General features: G+C 40.4%; 1 protein-coding gene across 2 annotated transcripts in view; it reads left to right on the top strand.

The window, feature by feature from the left end:
- Positions 1–13,089, top strand: part of CDKAL1 (CDK5 regulatory subunit associated protein 1 like 1) — a 434,151-nt gene that overhangs the window by 10,642 nt on the left and 410,420 nt on the right. The window lies entirely within an intron of this gene.

Here is a 13,089-nt window from a genome sequence, read left to right as displayed (position 1 = left end):
TGACATCTGTAGGTTTCTCTCTTTGTGGGATGAATGGTTTTTAGCCTGACATTCTTGTATGCATTTTGATGGATCAAGCAGTTAGGCATGCTTGTTACTTTGTGATAATTGCTTTTGGTTCAAGGCTGTGTAGGTCCAAAGCATTCCCTTCTCAGTCATTGTAAAATATGCTGGGGAGAGATGGAGGGAGAAATTAAGAATGCATTACAAATACCAGAAGAATGCACAGTAACTTCTCTTGTGAAGAGGAAGCAAAAAGTGTTGTTAATAAACATTCAGCAAAACTGAACCAGTAATTGGTTATCCACACTACATTGTTTTTTAGAAATCCATGCTAGCATGGAACTCGTTTTCCGTCCTGTAGAGTGGGATTTCAGAAGCAAAAAGCAGGTGGAGTTTTGTTGCTAATTCAGTGGGGTTGGATTTCATTTAGCACATAGGAACTAGGCTATTACAGACTCTCAGCTTTATTTGTGCAATTTCAGACTAGTCTTTAAGGTATCCTTTTCATTATTTTGAACAATTTGTGAGTTTATTGGATGGAAGGATGCTCTTTCAGAACTGGGCACTGAGGCATTGCTCGTATTAATTGTGTTGCATAAACCATACTTTCTTGGACTTTGGTCATCCACATATAGACACAGCAAAGCATGCTGCAGCATCCATTTTATTCATCCAAGTGGAAAATAAAGAAAATGACTACGACTGTTCAGGTATTGACTCTCAATTCATGAAGCACAGTTCATAACTTGATGCCTTGTTTTATTTTTAAGTGTTGTTTTAAAAGTACTTTCCTATTGCACATTTTAATCATTTTAGATTTTGATTTATTTCATTGATATACAGTAGATGTATAATCTCCTCTTGAATAGCTTACTGTATTCTTTACATTTGTTAACTTAAAATAAGCTCTCTGTGGCCTGTGAGGTGATTGAAGTATTTTGACTAAGATTTCTACTGGCTTCTGGTATATGATTTCAGTTGCTCAGAATCAGCAGTTGGTCTTTCCATTTTTCTCTCTCCACCCTGTTATTAACACTTCTCTGCTCCCTCACAAGTGTTACGTAAAACAAACTACAGCAATTACTGGGTAGATTTGGTGTCGTATGAGCCATCCTTGTTATGAGATTTTTTTTTTTTGTAGAAGCTGGGAGACAAATCCTTATTAGCTGCTCATTAAGTGCTCAGTCTGTAGCTTTATTAACCATAGAATTCAAGTTTAGTCTTTGCTTTTAGGTTTGTACTTCTCAAGTAGTTGTGATTGTAGTGCCAATTCAGGGAAAATTCGGTGCAAATTCAGGGAAAAAAAAAGTCTCTTTGCAACCTTTTTTGCGTGGGTGGAGGGAATACACAAAATAACCCAAACTACCTTTCTGGAGATGACAGGCACTTCAGTTTTCTCAGACAACACTGCATTTATTAAACTGTCATTCTCAGAAGCAGCTGAGCAATGTGGAAAAGTGAACCAAGGTGTAAATCCTGTGTTGTTCTATACTCATGCTGAAGAATTCTACCGTATATTTGTAGGGTCACAAATCGTGCTTGGTTTTTGCATTACTTGGTAACCTTATACACCTGCTTAACTACCCATGTAACCTGTTTCTTTTTCAGATTCAAAACTGACTGATATAATCTGGAAGTAAAAGCTTTTGGTTGGTGATACTGAAAGAGGCAGTAAAGTTGCTTTGGTACCTGTTGAAGTGAGGTGACATGGACAGTGAGATTGAGAGCATCCTCAGCAAGTTTGCTGATGACACCAAGATGTGTGGTGCAATCGACATGCTGGAGGGCAGGGATGCCATCCAGAGGGGACCTTGAGAGATGGGCCCATGCGAACCTCATGAAGTTCAGCAATGCCAAGCCCAAGGTCCTGCACCTGGGCCGGGGCAATCCCAAGCACAAGTACAGCCTGGGAGGAGGATGAATTGAGGGCAGCCCTGAGGAGAAGGACCTCAGGGTGGTGGTGGGTGAGAAGCTCAACATGAGATAGCAGTGTGCACTTGCAGCCAGAAAGCCAACCGTACCTTGGCTGCATCAACAGAGGAGCGTGGCCAGCAGGTTGGGGGAGGTGATCCTCTCTTTCTGCTCTGCTCTTGTGAGATCCCATCTAGAATGCTGTGTTCATCCCTGGGATCCCCAGCACAAGAAGTACATGTACTCATTAGAACAAGTCCAGAGGAAGGCCCTGAGGATGATCAAGGGGCTGGAGCACCTCTCCTGTGAAGACAGGCTGAGGGAGTCGGGGTTGTTCAGCCTGGAGTAGAGAAGGCTCCAGTGAGACCTTGCAGTACCTAAAGGGGGCCTACAGGAAAGCTGGGGAGGGACTCTTTGTCAGGGAGGGTAGTGATAGGACAAGGGGAAATTGTTCTAAGTGTGAAAAGAGTAGATTTAGATTAGATATTTGGAAAAAATTCTTCACTCAGAGGGTGGTGAGGCACTGGAGCAGATTTCCCAGAGAAGCTGTGGATGCCCCATCCCTGGAGGTGTTCAAGGCTAGGCTGGATGGGGCTTTGGGCAGCCTGGTCTGGTGGGAGGTGTCCCTGCCTGTGGCAGGGGGTTTGGAACTGGATGATCTTTAAGGTCTCTTCCAACCCCTGTGATTCTGGCAATATGTTCTCCTGCTTTCAGAAGGTATAAGCTGGTGATGGTCACAAGTTTGCTTTGGGTTGTGGGTCTTGGGTTTGAAAATCCTGCTATCATGCACAGGTAGCGTGTGAACACTTGGGATGTGGATGTGTTTTTTTTGTTCTGTTCAGTCCAATTTTTCAGTGCTGTTGAAGTAATTGATAGAGTTGGAAATACCAAGCACCATCTTCCGTGGAGAAATAAGAACTCCTGTAATCTGCTTAAAATGTGAAACTTTTGTGCTGTGTTGGTTAAGAGGATGAGGAAAGATGAAACGAAACAGAGAAAAATAAAAGGTGACAGTCATGGGCCGGAACAGACAAGACTACAAGAATGTAGATGCCCGATTTCCTTGGGAAGAATACGGGTATTTTCTGGTGCAGTGGAAAGTGTCTTATGAGGCAGTGAGTGGGATAATGGGTCTGGAGTTGTTAGGGTGCTTTCTTGCAGTGCAGAGTTAATACAACATCGTTCAGTCATTCTTATCTGCAGCAGTCTGTGTTCCCCAAGACTCTGTAAACTAATCTCTAATTGTGGTTTTGGCAGCTGTGTATTCTGTTCCTGTGCTCTCAGTAAAACTGCTTAGCCTGTGTGTGGCCAGAGTTCTGTTAGCGATCACTTCTGACTTGTAGCAAAATGCAATATGTATGACCTCTTTGTGGTGAGTTTTTCCTACCTCAGCTTCCTCAGTATCAACTCCTTATTCCCATTTGGCAAGTTTCTGTTACGTTGGGTGTCTAGCTTTGAGGCTGTTGTTTCTGTTACAGGATACAACTCCTCTGATTCTCAAACTGGGAAATGTACCCCTGTGCAAGGGGAGTGTTTTGTCTTGTAATGGCTTCATGTATCACTGCCATTATGACTTCCTATATCACTTGATCTGACAACTGTGTGCTGTTTTCCTTATCCCACTTAAAACTGAAATGATTCACCTGTTTTTACAGTCTGTCTCAATTTTTTTCTTTCACAGTGCTGGCAACTGAAAGTTGCCAGCAGGCCTAAAGAAATCCTGTGTGTACGATGTGTTCAGTAACACTTGTATAGAACTTATATAGGTAAATTTAAGAATGCATACACGTTTAGGGTTAATTCTAATGGCAAAGAAATTGGCTGCATGCTGTAGTGGTTGTGCAGTAGGGTTTAGTTCTGGCAGTGCTAAACTTCTCATAGTACAGAAGACCAAGTTTGAAAAGGATTGAACCATGGAAGGTAAACTGCATCCTCTTCGCTGAAATGTGTCCCTGTAGCAGTTGGAATCAGTAAACGAAGCACAAATAGCAGTGATGAAGTGAGTTCAATGTAGTCCTGTAAATGATGTAGACCTCTGTAGAGCATTCTACTCAGATGTTGGTTTCAAATGTCTCACAGTTCTTTGTTCTATGAGTAGTTATTTATAGAAGACTTACAAAAGCTAGCAGGAGAGCAGACCAGATTTTTTTTAATAAATTGGAGAGATTTTTGACAGCGTACTCTGAGGTATGAGCAAGATCATATTTTAATCATAGCGTTTGTAGGAGCACCTGTAAAAGATTTGTTATTCTAGGTGACTTGGGAATAGTGGAGGGCTAATGGTTATTGTAGGTTCTTACTATATAATTTGGCTACTGTTCCCTTGGCTAGTAAAGATGAAGCTTAGCTGTGAGCTCATTATTTTTGAGAAACTGCTTAGGACAAAGCTCTATAAATTTGCTATGGTCAGTCATTGCTGTACAACTTCTGCGTTAAGATGGTTTTAACATATTTTGGGAATGCTTTCCTGACAATTGCAGTGCTACCATCTGTGCGTGTGTGAGTTGCTGTTGTTTTTTTTGTTTCTCAATGGAGGCAAGGTAAGCCTAGCGAGTTGATTTCTGGCTTGCTGCTGATAACAATTTCAAATGTAGCTAAACTGATTTTGAACTGTACTGTATCTCCAAGTACAGAACAGTAACCTATATTGTTCTTTCTGTCAGTCCTGAGGGTGTATTAACAGAACAGACTGCCCTGTGCTCGTAGAATCACCTAGGTTGATAAGGACCTTCAAGATCACCAAGTCCAACCATCAACCTGACCTACTGACTGCCATCACCAAACCATGTACGTCCCTCAGTGCCACGTCCACATTCCTCTTCAATTCCACTGGGGATGGGGACTGTACCGTGTCCCTGGGCAGCCCATTCCAGTGTTGACCACCCTTTCTGTGAATGTGCAATCTAACCCTCCACCCCCGGTGCAACTTGAGACTGACTGTTTCCTCACGTTGTATTGCTTGTAACCTGAGAAAGGAGACCAACATGCTCCTTGCTGCAACCTCCTTTCAGGCAGTGGTAGAGAATGACGAGGTCTCCCCTCGGCCTCCTCTTCTCCAGACTAACAGACCCAGTTCCCTCAGACTCCTCAATAATCTTGTCTTCTAGCCCCTTCACCAGCTTCAGTGCTCTTCTCTGAACATGTTTGGGCAAGTCAATATCCTTCTTGTAGTGAGGAACCCAAAACTGATGGAGACTTGCGGGTTGCAAGACGGGCTGGAGACAAGTGGAAATTGTGTAAACAGGTTTGAGAATCGAATTGTTTCTGTTTTTTTTTTTTTCTTTTTTTTTTTTCCCCTCACTGATAGGAGCAAATAAAGTCCTTCTTTCTCTTTATTTTTTTCTATCTATTGGAGCTTTGTATTTCCCTATTGGCTGTGCATTGCAAAGTAGGGTAACATTTGTGTAAGCCTGGATGGGTGTTTTCTGAAGTTCCCAGGTGTACCAAATGAGTCCAGTGACCAAGGAAACAAGTAAAACCACATATAGATGTTTCTTCTCTCAAAGTCCCATCCTTGGGGTGCATCTGCTGCTGTCTTAGTTCATCTGTGCTATTCGCGTATACATTTTTCTATGATACAGCATGTCTCCACAGGTCCGATTGACATAAGTTGCACCTCTGAGTGAAGAAAGCATACCTGAAGACACTATCACTCAAAGTAACAATAGGGAGATACTTGTGAACTGTCCCGATGCAATCAAGAAGGGTTCTGGAAACGTGATATGACTGATTGCCCAGCTGAAGTGCCTCTACACCAATGCACGCAGCATGGGAAACAAGCAAGAGTTGGAAACCATTGCACAATTCGACAAATAAGACCTCATTGCTATCACGGAAATGTGGTGGAATAGATCACATAACTGGAACACTGGAATAGAGGGCTACAAATGCGTCAGAAGAGATGGGCAGGGAAAGAAGGGAGTGCGTGTTTCCCTCCATGTTATGGAAGGGTTTGGCTGTGAAGAGGCGCCTCTGAGAAACAGCCATGGACAGGTTGAGAGCTTGTAGGTGAGAGTTCAAGACCGCACCAATAAAAGACAGCTTGTGGTTGGGGTGTTCCACAGGCCGCCCGATCAAGGGGAGCCTGTGGATGAGGCATTCTTGCTAAATTGGCCAGCAGGGGAGGGAGGTGACTGTGCCCCTCTGCTCTGCCCTTGTGAGGCCCCCCCTGGAGTGCTGCGTCCAGGTCTGGGGCCTCCAGCACAAGAAAGATGTGGGGCTGTCAGAGGGGGTCCTGAGGAGGGCCCTGAAGGTGCGCAGAGGCCTGGAGCACCTCTCCTGTGAAGAAAGGCTGAGAGAGCTGGGGCTGTTCTGCCTGGAGAAGAGAAGACTCCAGGGTGACCTCATTGCGGCCTTTCAGTGCTTGAAGGAGACTTTTAAAAAAGGATGGAGAGCAACTCTTAGGTCAATCACATAATGACAGGACAAAGGGGAATGGTTTAAAACTGAAAGAGGGTATGTTTAGATTAGACATAAGGAATAAATTCTTCACTCAGAGGGTGGTGAGGCACTGGCACAGGCTGCCCAGAGCAGCTGTGGATGCCCCAGCCCTGGAGGTGTTCAAGGCCAGGCTGGATGGGGCTTTGGGCAACCTGGTCTGGTGGGAGGGAGGTGTCCCTGCCCATGGCAGGGGGGTGGAACTGAGTGGTCTTTAAGGCCCCTTCCAACCCAAGCCATTCTATGGTTCTATGAAGTTCAGGCATATAATTTTTATCTAAATGCTTTACTGTTGTACAGTAGTCAAAAATAATTAGGATATGATAATGCATGATGTAGTTTACAAACTACAAATTTGGCATTTGTGTATATTCAAATACAAAAGGTCTAAACCTTTTGAGATACGGCTTGGTGCTATATCACTAGGAGCCAAGAGATGGCAGCATTGGATAAATAGTACAGAACTGGGGCACTGCTATTTATTTCTGTATTTTGATAGCACTTGATGTTTTTTATGAGTTAAGTTGGACAGTTAGACTTTTAATTACTGTTGATCTGTATTACTGATTTAAATTAAGGGTATTGGATTATTCAAATTTAAAGCGCAGTTTTGTGCGTTTACTCAAATCTTCTCTAATTTATTTGCTATCAATATTCTGACCTTTATGTGGTAACTTTGCTATTGAATGTTAGGAAGGTCTGTCTAGTTTTCGTACCTCTAGTTTATCTGAGAGTTACTGCTTGCTAGTTTAAGTTAGGCTTAGACTTGGTGTCAGTTCCTTTTCCAAGGTGTCTATATTATGGGTTTGAGATTTATGAAGTATCATAATGGCAAAATTCACCTTTTTGAGGAGCTCTTTCATTTGGAAGCTCCTTTCTGCTTTATGTTTGATAACATAAACATGTTATCCCTTTATGTTTAGGGAGATTGGTTTAATTTATATAAAGGCTCCCATTTGAAACATTAATTAAAGATTTTGCTTATAATGATCAATTTAACCCTCTACTTATTTTCATTAAGGGATGATTTTAATTTTTGTTTTATTTTAATAATATTACGTCAGCAGTCTTAGAGCATCACAATAAGACATTGAAAACGGTAGGGACTGCTAAACAAATGCTATCTGCTGAAATATACAGCTACAGCTTAAGTAAAACCATGAGTTTAGCTAACCGAGCAAAAGCAGATGATATTCAGGTTGGAGATTAGTAAATCTGTTACAGCTTATTAACAATAGCATTTGAGGTAGGTGGTAACTATTGTCATTAGTGCAGTGCTGTCCTCTGTTTCAAAAACATGTTGCATTTGTTAAGGCAAATTCTAAACAATGTATAGGATATGATTTAACTTTTTTTTTTTTAAAAAAAAAAAAAGAAGAGTGCTGCTTGTTGTGAATTAACATCCTAAGTCAAATGTGTCTGAGGCCTAGCTAAATATTTAGCTTGTGAGTTTTGTTATAATTCAGTTGGGGTAAGTGCAAATACATTTTATTTGCCATGGGTGAGCATACAATTTCTCTTACTTCTCTTCAGGAATTTCCGGATTGTATAGATTTTCTTTTTTTCCCCCACTGAGGTTTTTTTTTTTTTTATATAATCTCTTATTGTGAGTGATGTTTAAAATAGTGGAGAATAGCAAGCTGGCCAAGAGCAACCTTTTGCTTTTATAGGTTGGGAGCTTTTCCAGATGTGTACTGGAAAGTGCCCAGGTTTGCAGGGAGGGTGATCTGTGCTAGTGGAATTGCATTGTGCCGCAGTCTGGCGCGAAGCTGGAGCATATTCTTGTACTATTCGTATCCTCCTTGTGGAGGATACGGAATAACCATTACATCTTCAGTCCTTCTCTTCTTCTCTGTGGCATTGCTCAGAAGCTTATTTTGAAATGAAACAAGTTATGCATAGGCTCTTAATCTTTCACAGAAACTCAGTAATTACTCGTTACCTGGAACACTACAGATATCAGATACCTTTCACCCTAAGAGAGGTAATAAGCATCTCTGCATCTTTGTCTCATTGCATCATAAATCTGTGTTTTAGAATATTACGTAGTGTCATAACAAATGTCTGCAGTTCTTAGGAAATTTCCTTCTCATCCTATCCAGCTTCTGTGTTTTTTTTTTTTTTTTGGTGCTCATTTCAAGCCTTTGAGGACAGTGGGATAGATGCTGTGACCAGACAACTTAAGCTCCACGTGGGTTCTAGGCTGGTTTCTCTGGTATGGTCTTTAGAATAGTCATGCTTAGCTGTGATACGATGTGTCTGCAGAAATGCATATCTGTAAATCTTGTAAGCATTTGTGTGCTACCAGCTGGAATTAACACTTTGAGTGTTGGAGCTGAGAAATGGGCTTCATCTAAGCAGAAGACATTAGCATTTGTCTTGTGTGTCAAATCCCTGGCTTTGGAATTTGCTTACAGAAATAAGCTAAGCAGAAACTTTGTCTTGGATGGCTATAAATAGGCTTCGAGTTAATTGTGCCAGAATTGAATTGCTGTTGATTGGTACAAGACACTGGTGTATAGAGAAGTGAGTTTTTTGGCATGCGATTTAATAGAAGACAGATCACTTGGCTGCTGATTTTATTAGGCATCTTGGACCCTCAGCTTTTGTTGGCCAGACTTTAAGGGTAAAAGTGTGCTTGTTTGTAATTGATTCCCCAAGTGATAGTTGACTTTTGAAATTCTGTTGCTTGTTTATGGGTTGGCATTTTTCTGTTTGCCATTATCATACTTCAGAAAAAATCACTTAACCATTGGTAAATGTTAATCTGCCTTTGAGAATGTAAAGATGCAGACCATCAGGTGGTGGCAAATTTGAGCATCCACTATTTACTTAACTAGATGTTTAAGTCTTAAAACTTGTAGTGATGAAAGAAGAACATCAGCTGACTGTGCTTTACAAATCTACTAATTGGAAAATAGAAAATGAGGAAATTTGTCTAAGACAGTCACTTTGACGAATATGTCCAAATAATCCAAATACTCTTTGTAACATTACAGTAGAATATGAAAAACCCTAGTAGAATTTTTCATTAAAGGAGAAAAATGTTGACAAACGTTTTAAAAATATATAGATTTGGGAGGAAGGGGGAGTTTCTCCACAACCCATTTTTGCTGAGACATTTATGTATTCTTGCCAAAAAATGGCTTATTGGAAAACTAGTATGTTTTCCACATGGTCTTTGGTTCTATCTGTGATTTCTCAAATGCAGACGGAGTGGTCTTCTGTAGGTGGCTGCAGTTCACTTCGAGCTGTGGCTGTTTGTTGGTGGTGGCGATTTCTTACTTTATTGAGGCAAAAATACTTTTACATATAAGTGATTGTAAGCTTCATTTGGGCTGTGCAGTGAGCTGGGGAGAAATTCTCATCGGTTAGAAGTATCGCAGCTTGATGCTGCTCATCTGCAGGCAGACAGTCGAGACAGCAGGTGCAGGAAGTGGAGTTTATTTCTGGGGTGAAAACCGGTGCAGAGGAGGTTTGGGAGAGGAATTTTGAGTAATGGTTTCCCCGGCCACCTGTAGGGAGTAGGTTGGAAGCTTGTGTTCATGACTGGCAGAGACTCCTCTTGGACTTCTGCAGTCTTTCACAGGTCACAGGCCAAAAGGCACCTGCGTGGCTAAGCTTTTCTTTCCAAGGGTAGGGCCGTTGACTTGACATTTGTTTGTAGCAGGTTGTCGAAAACCTCCAATAATAGGAAATCCATAACCTACTTTGGATGATTAACTACCTTTCTGGCTGAAAAGTGTTTCCGAATGTGTAACCTTAATCTTTTATCAGAGTTCAAGCCCATAGCTGCCTGTGTTTTCTTCAGAGGGTATAGAGAACATCTGATTCTTTTCTTCTTCATAGCAACCTTTCACATAATTGAATGCTGTTTTCACTTCTCCCTATAGGCTTCTTGTGTCTAGGCTAAATAGACCTAATTCCTAAAAGCCTCTCTCATAGGTCACGTTCGCTAGATCTCTGACCCTTTTTGTTGCTCTCATCTGGACATTCTCCAGTTGATTTACATCAATCTTCAAGTGCATTAGTCTGTTCATCTAGTGTGTGCAATTCTGTTAAATGGGTAGTGGGTGGATTTTTGATGCCTTACTCAAAATACGGTTTATGAAACCCTCAAATTTAGGTCCCAGGGCAGCTGAAATCTAGATCAAAGTCTAATAGAGAATAACTTTCATAATTGACATTTTTAAAATCAAATGGGAAATACTGAGGCATGCTTATGTTAAAACAAAAAGAAAACAAACAAACAAAAAAAAACCCAACTTTCTGGGAGATGGTTTAGGGGAAAGAAATGCTCAAGATGGGAAAATCAAAGTCTTTTTGCTAGCTTATATACTATTTTGAACAAATATCTTGCTTTTTTGCATTTTTTAAATGTATCTGAACTGAATGCTGATAGTTTATAGAGCTTCAAAGGCTTATTAAAGGTTTGATTTCATAGCTCATGGAGAGACAGTGCTGTTTTTCATAATGGCAATATTGTAATTTTTTATTAAAGAATATAATGTCTAAATTGGTAAGCAAAAGATTGTCATCACAGTTCTATTGTTTGCCTTTATTTTCTCTGCTGTAGTTTCACAAGCAGTCTGTTGGCACCATATCTTTTAATTTTTGGCTATTTTAGTCTAAAGCCAGATTCGTTCCTTGGTTTGATTTGCTGGAAAGGTGTTCAAATCTGTATCGATACTTATATGCACTAAGGCACTGAGAAAGGAAGAGGGGAGAGCATGAACATAGGTCTCGAGTGGGCAAGACATGGCTTATCTTTCTTTTTAGCACTAGGGCTTGCTTATGCTGAGTGGAAGTATTTGAAGTATGTGCTTGTGAAACTAGAGCTTTAGGCTTGGAATATTTTTTATTTTAGCATTTTGTGCAGTGATTGATTTCTGTAGGTATTTTCTTTAACTAGAGCTGGTAAGGACTCCACCTTAGTGCTAGTCCTTTGGGCCTAGGGATCTTTCTTTCTTCATCAGTGTGCTAGGAAACTTGGATTTATTGGTGTGTGTAACTTCACAAATTTCAATGATGTTAAGAGTTATGGCAAGCAGAGAAACAAATCTTAGGTGTCTAAATGTAATGAACAGAAAAGAGAAATATTAGATCAAAATTCAATTTTGGTATCAGACTTGACATAAAAGCTCTACAAGGCTCATAATAATAAGGTTAACTTTTTAAAAACAAACAAACAAACAAAGCCCTTCTCCAGGACATTCGAAGAAGCCTTTTTGGCAAAGGTAGTAACCTGTCAAGAAAGGGGTTTTAAACACCTTCTCCCTCTCTTTTGTGAGGCCAGAGTTCAGGCCAGTGGGTCGAGAGCTGTAGCAGCTGGTGTAGATTTGGTCTCTAAAGTTTTAGCTTTAGGCTCGCTTGCAGCAATTATATGGCTTATTTTACTGATTTCTTTGAATGTACTTAAACGAGTAAGGGCTTTACAAACTGTTTAATGTACCCAACTTAGTGTCCTAGTAACTGCTGTACTTTTAGTCATTGCTAGATGGCGCTGTGTAACTGTGCTTTCACCAAAACTGTTACTGGAACCTATTTTTGAGAACTGTTTAACGTTTAGGTTAAAAATGGCATTTTATTGAATTCTATTTTCAATTTAGTCACTTAATTGATCCCACTACAAATGATCTCTTGGCTTGGGAACTTATTTTACGTTGTTTGAAAGGATTCAAAAGTTCAGGCAGCCCTAGCAAGTGAAATGAAATTTTCCTGAGCTTCCCACATGATTGTGAATGCAGAAGCACTGCATACATTAGGCTTGTGTAAATATCCTAGCAGATTATTTAGAAAAAATTAGATCCATTGTCAGTTCAAATATGGTCACAAAGGAAATGAACTAGTCATTAGTATAAATATCTTTTAAGATTGGAGTGACTTGTATGATTTCTCTTTATTGAGTGTCATTCATGTATTTGAGTGCTAGTTACTTGAACACTTGATTTTCAAAATTTTAGCTAGAAAAGCTTAAATTTGTTGTAACTTCTTCAAGTAAAATTAGATTTTTGACTTCGAGTGGCTGTGCCATGTTACTGTTAGCACAGTAGTTGTTCATTCATGAAAAAGATCATATCCAAATAAAGCTTACGGGTGTGGTACTAAGGCGCTTGCAATGTGATGCAGCTAGGGTTTTCTGTGTCCAATCAGAAGGGTGTAAGTTTTTTTCAAAATGATCAGCGTTAGCAAGAGGTTTTCACTGTGCTGGAAGTACGGTATACTAAGCAGTCCGTTTCACTTACTGTAGTCATTAAAACCATTTTAGAAATGTTGGCAAGGCAGATTTTCATGGTTCTCAGGTACGTACATAGGGGAAGCTTGCATCTCTTAGAGATGTAGGTTCTTCCAAACAGAGGAAAAAGATTGCCTCAGCTACAGTTTGTGCTACATATCATTAAAAACAAAACAAAACTCCAAAGGGTCTGTGCAGTGCAAAATTGGCATTTATGCTACCGGCTGCATGGTTTCTGTGTGCATGTATGACTTTTTTTTTTCATCATTAAGTGTATTTTACTGCCTTTTGGGAAGAGGGGACATATATGCAGTTGCCAAATGCTGTAGTTTTCTCTTACTGTAATGATTATCTGAATTTATTTAATTACAGTATGTTCCTCATTCACTTCCTGATATCTTGCTTGTTACTGTCTTTGTTCACACCTGTACTAGTGTGCCAGTGATTATTTGCATTGTATATATACAGTGTCTTTAATTGGGCTCACCTTCCTGGCACTGACT

This window comes from Anser cygnoides, chromosome 2 (genome assembly GCF_040182565.1).
Source record: "Anser cygnoides isolate HZ-2024a breed goose chromosome 2, Taihu_goose_T2T_genome, whole genome shotgun sequence".
Classification (NCBI taxonomy): domain Eukaryota; kingdom Metazoa; phylum Chordata; class Aves; order Anseriformes; family Anatidae; genus Anser; species Anser cygnoides.
The sequence above is the reverse complement of the archived record's forward strand: the minus strand, read 5'-3'. Positions and strand labels throughout refer to the sequence as shown.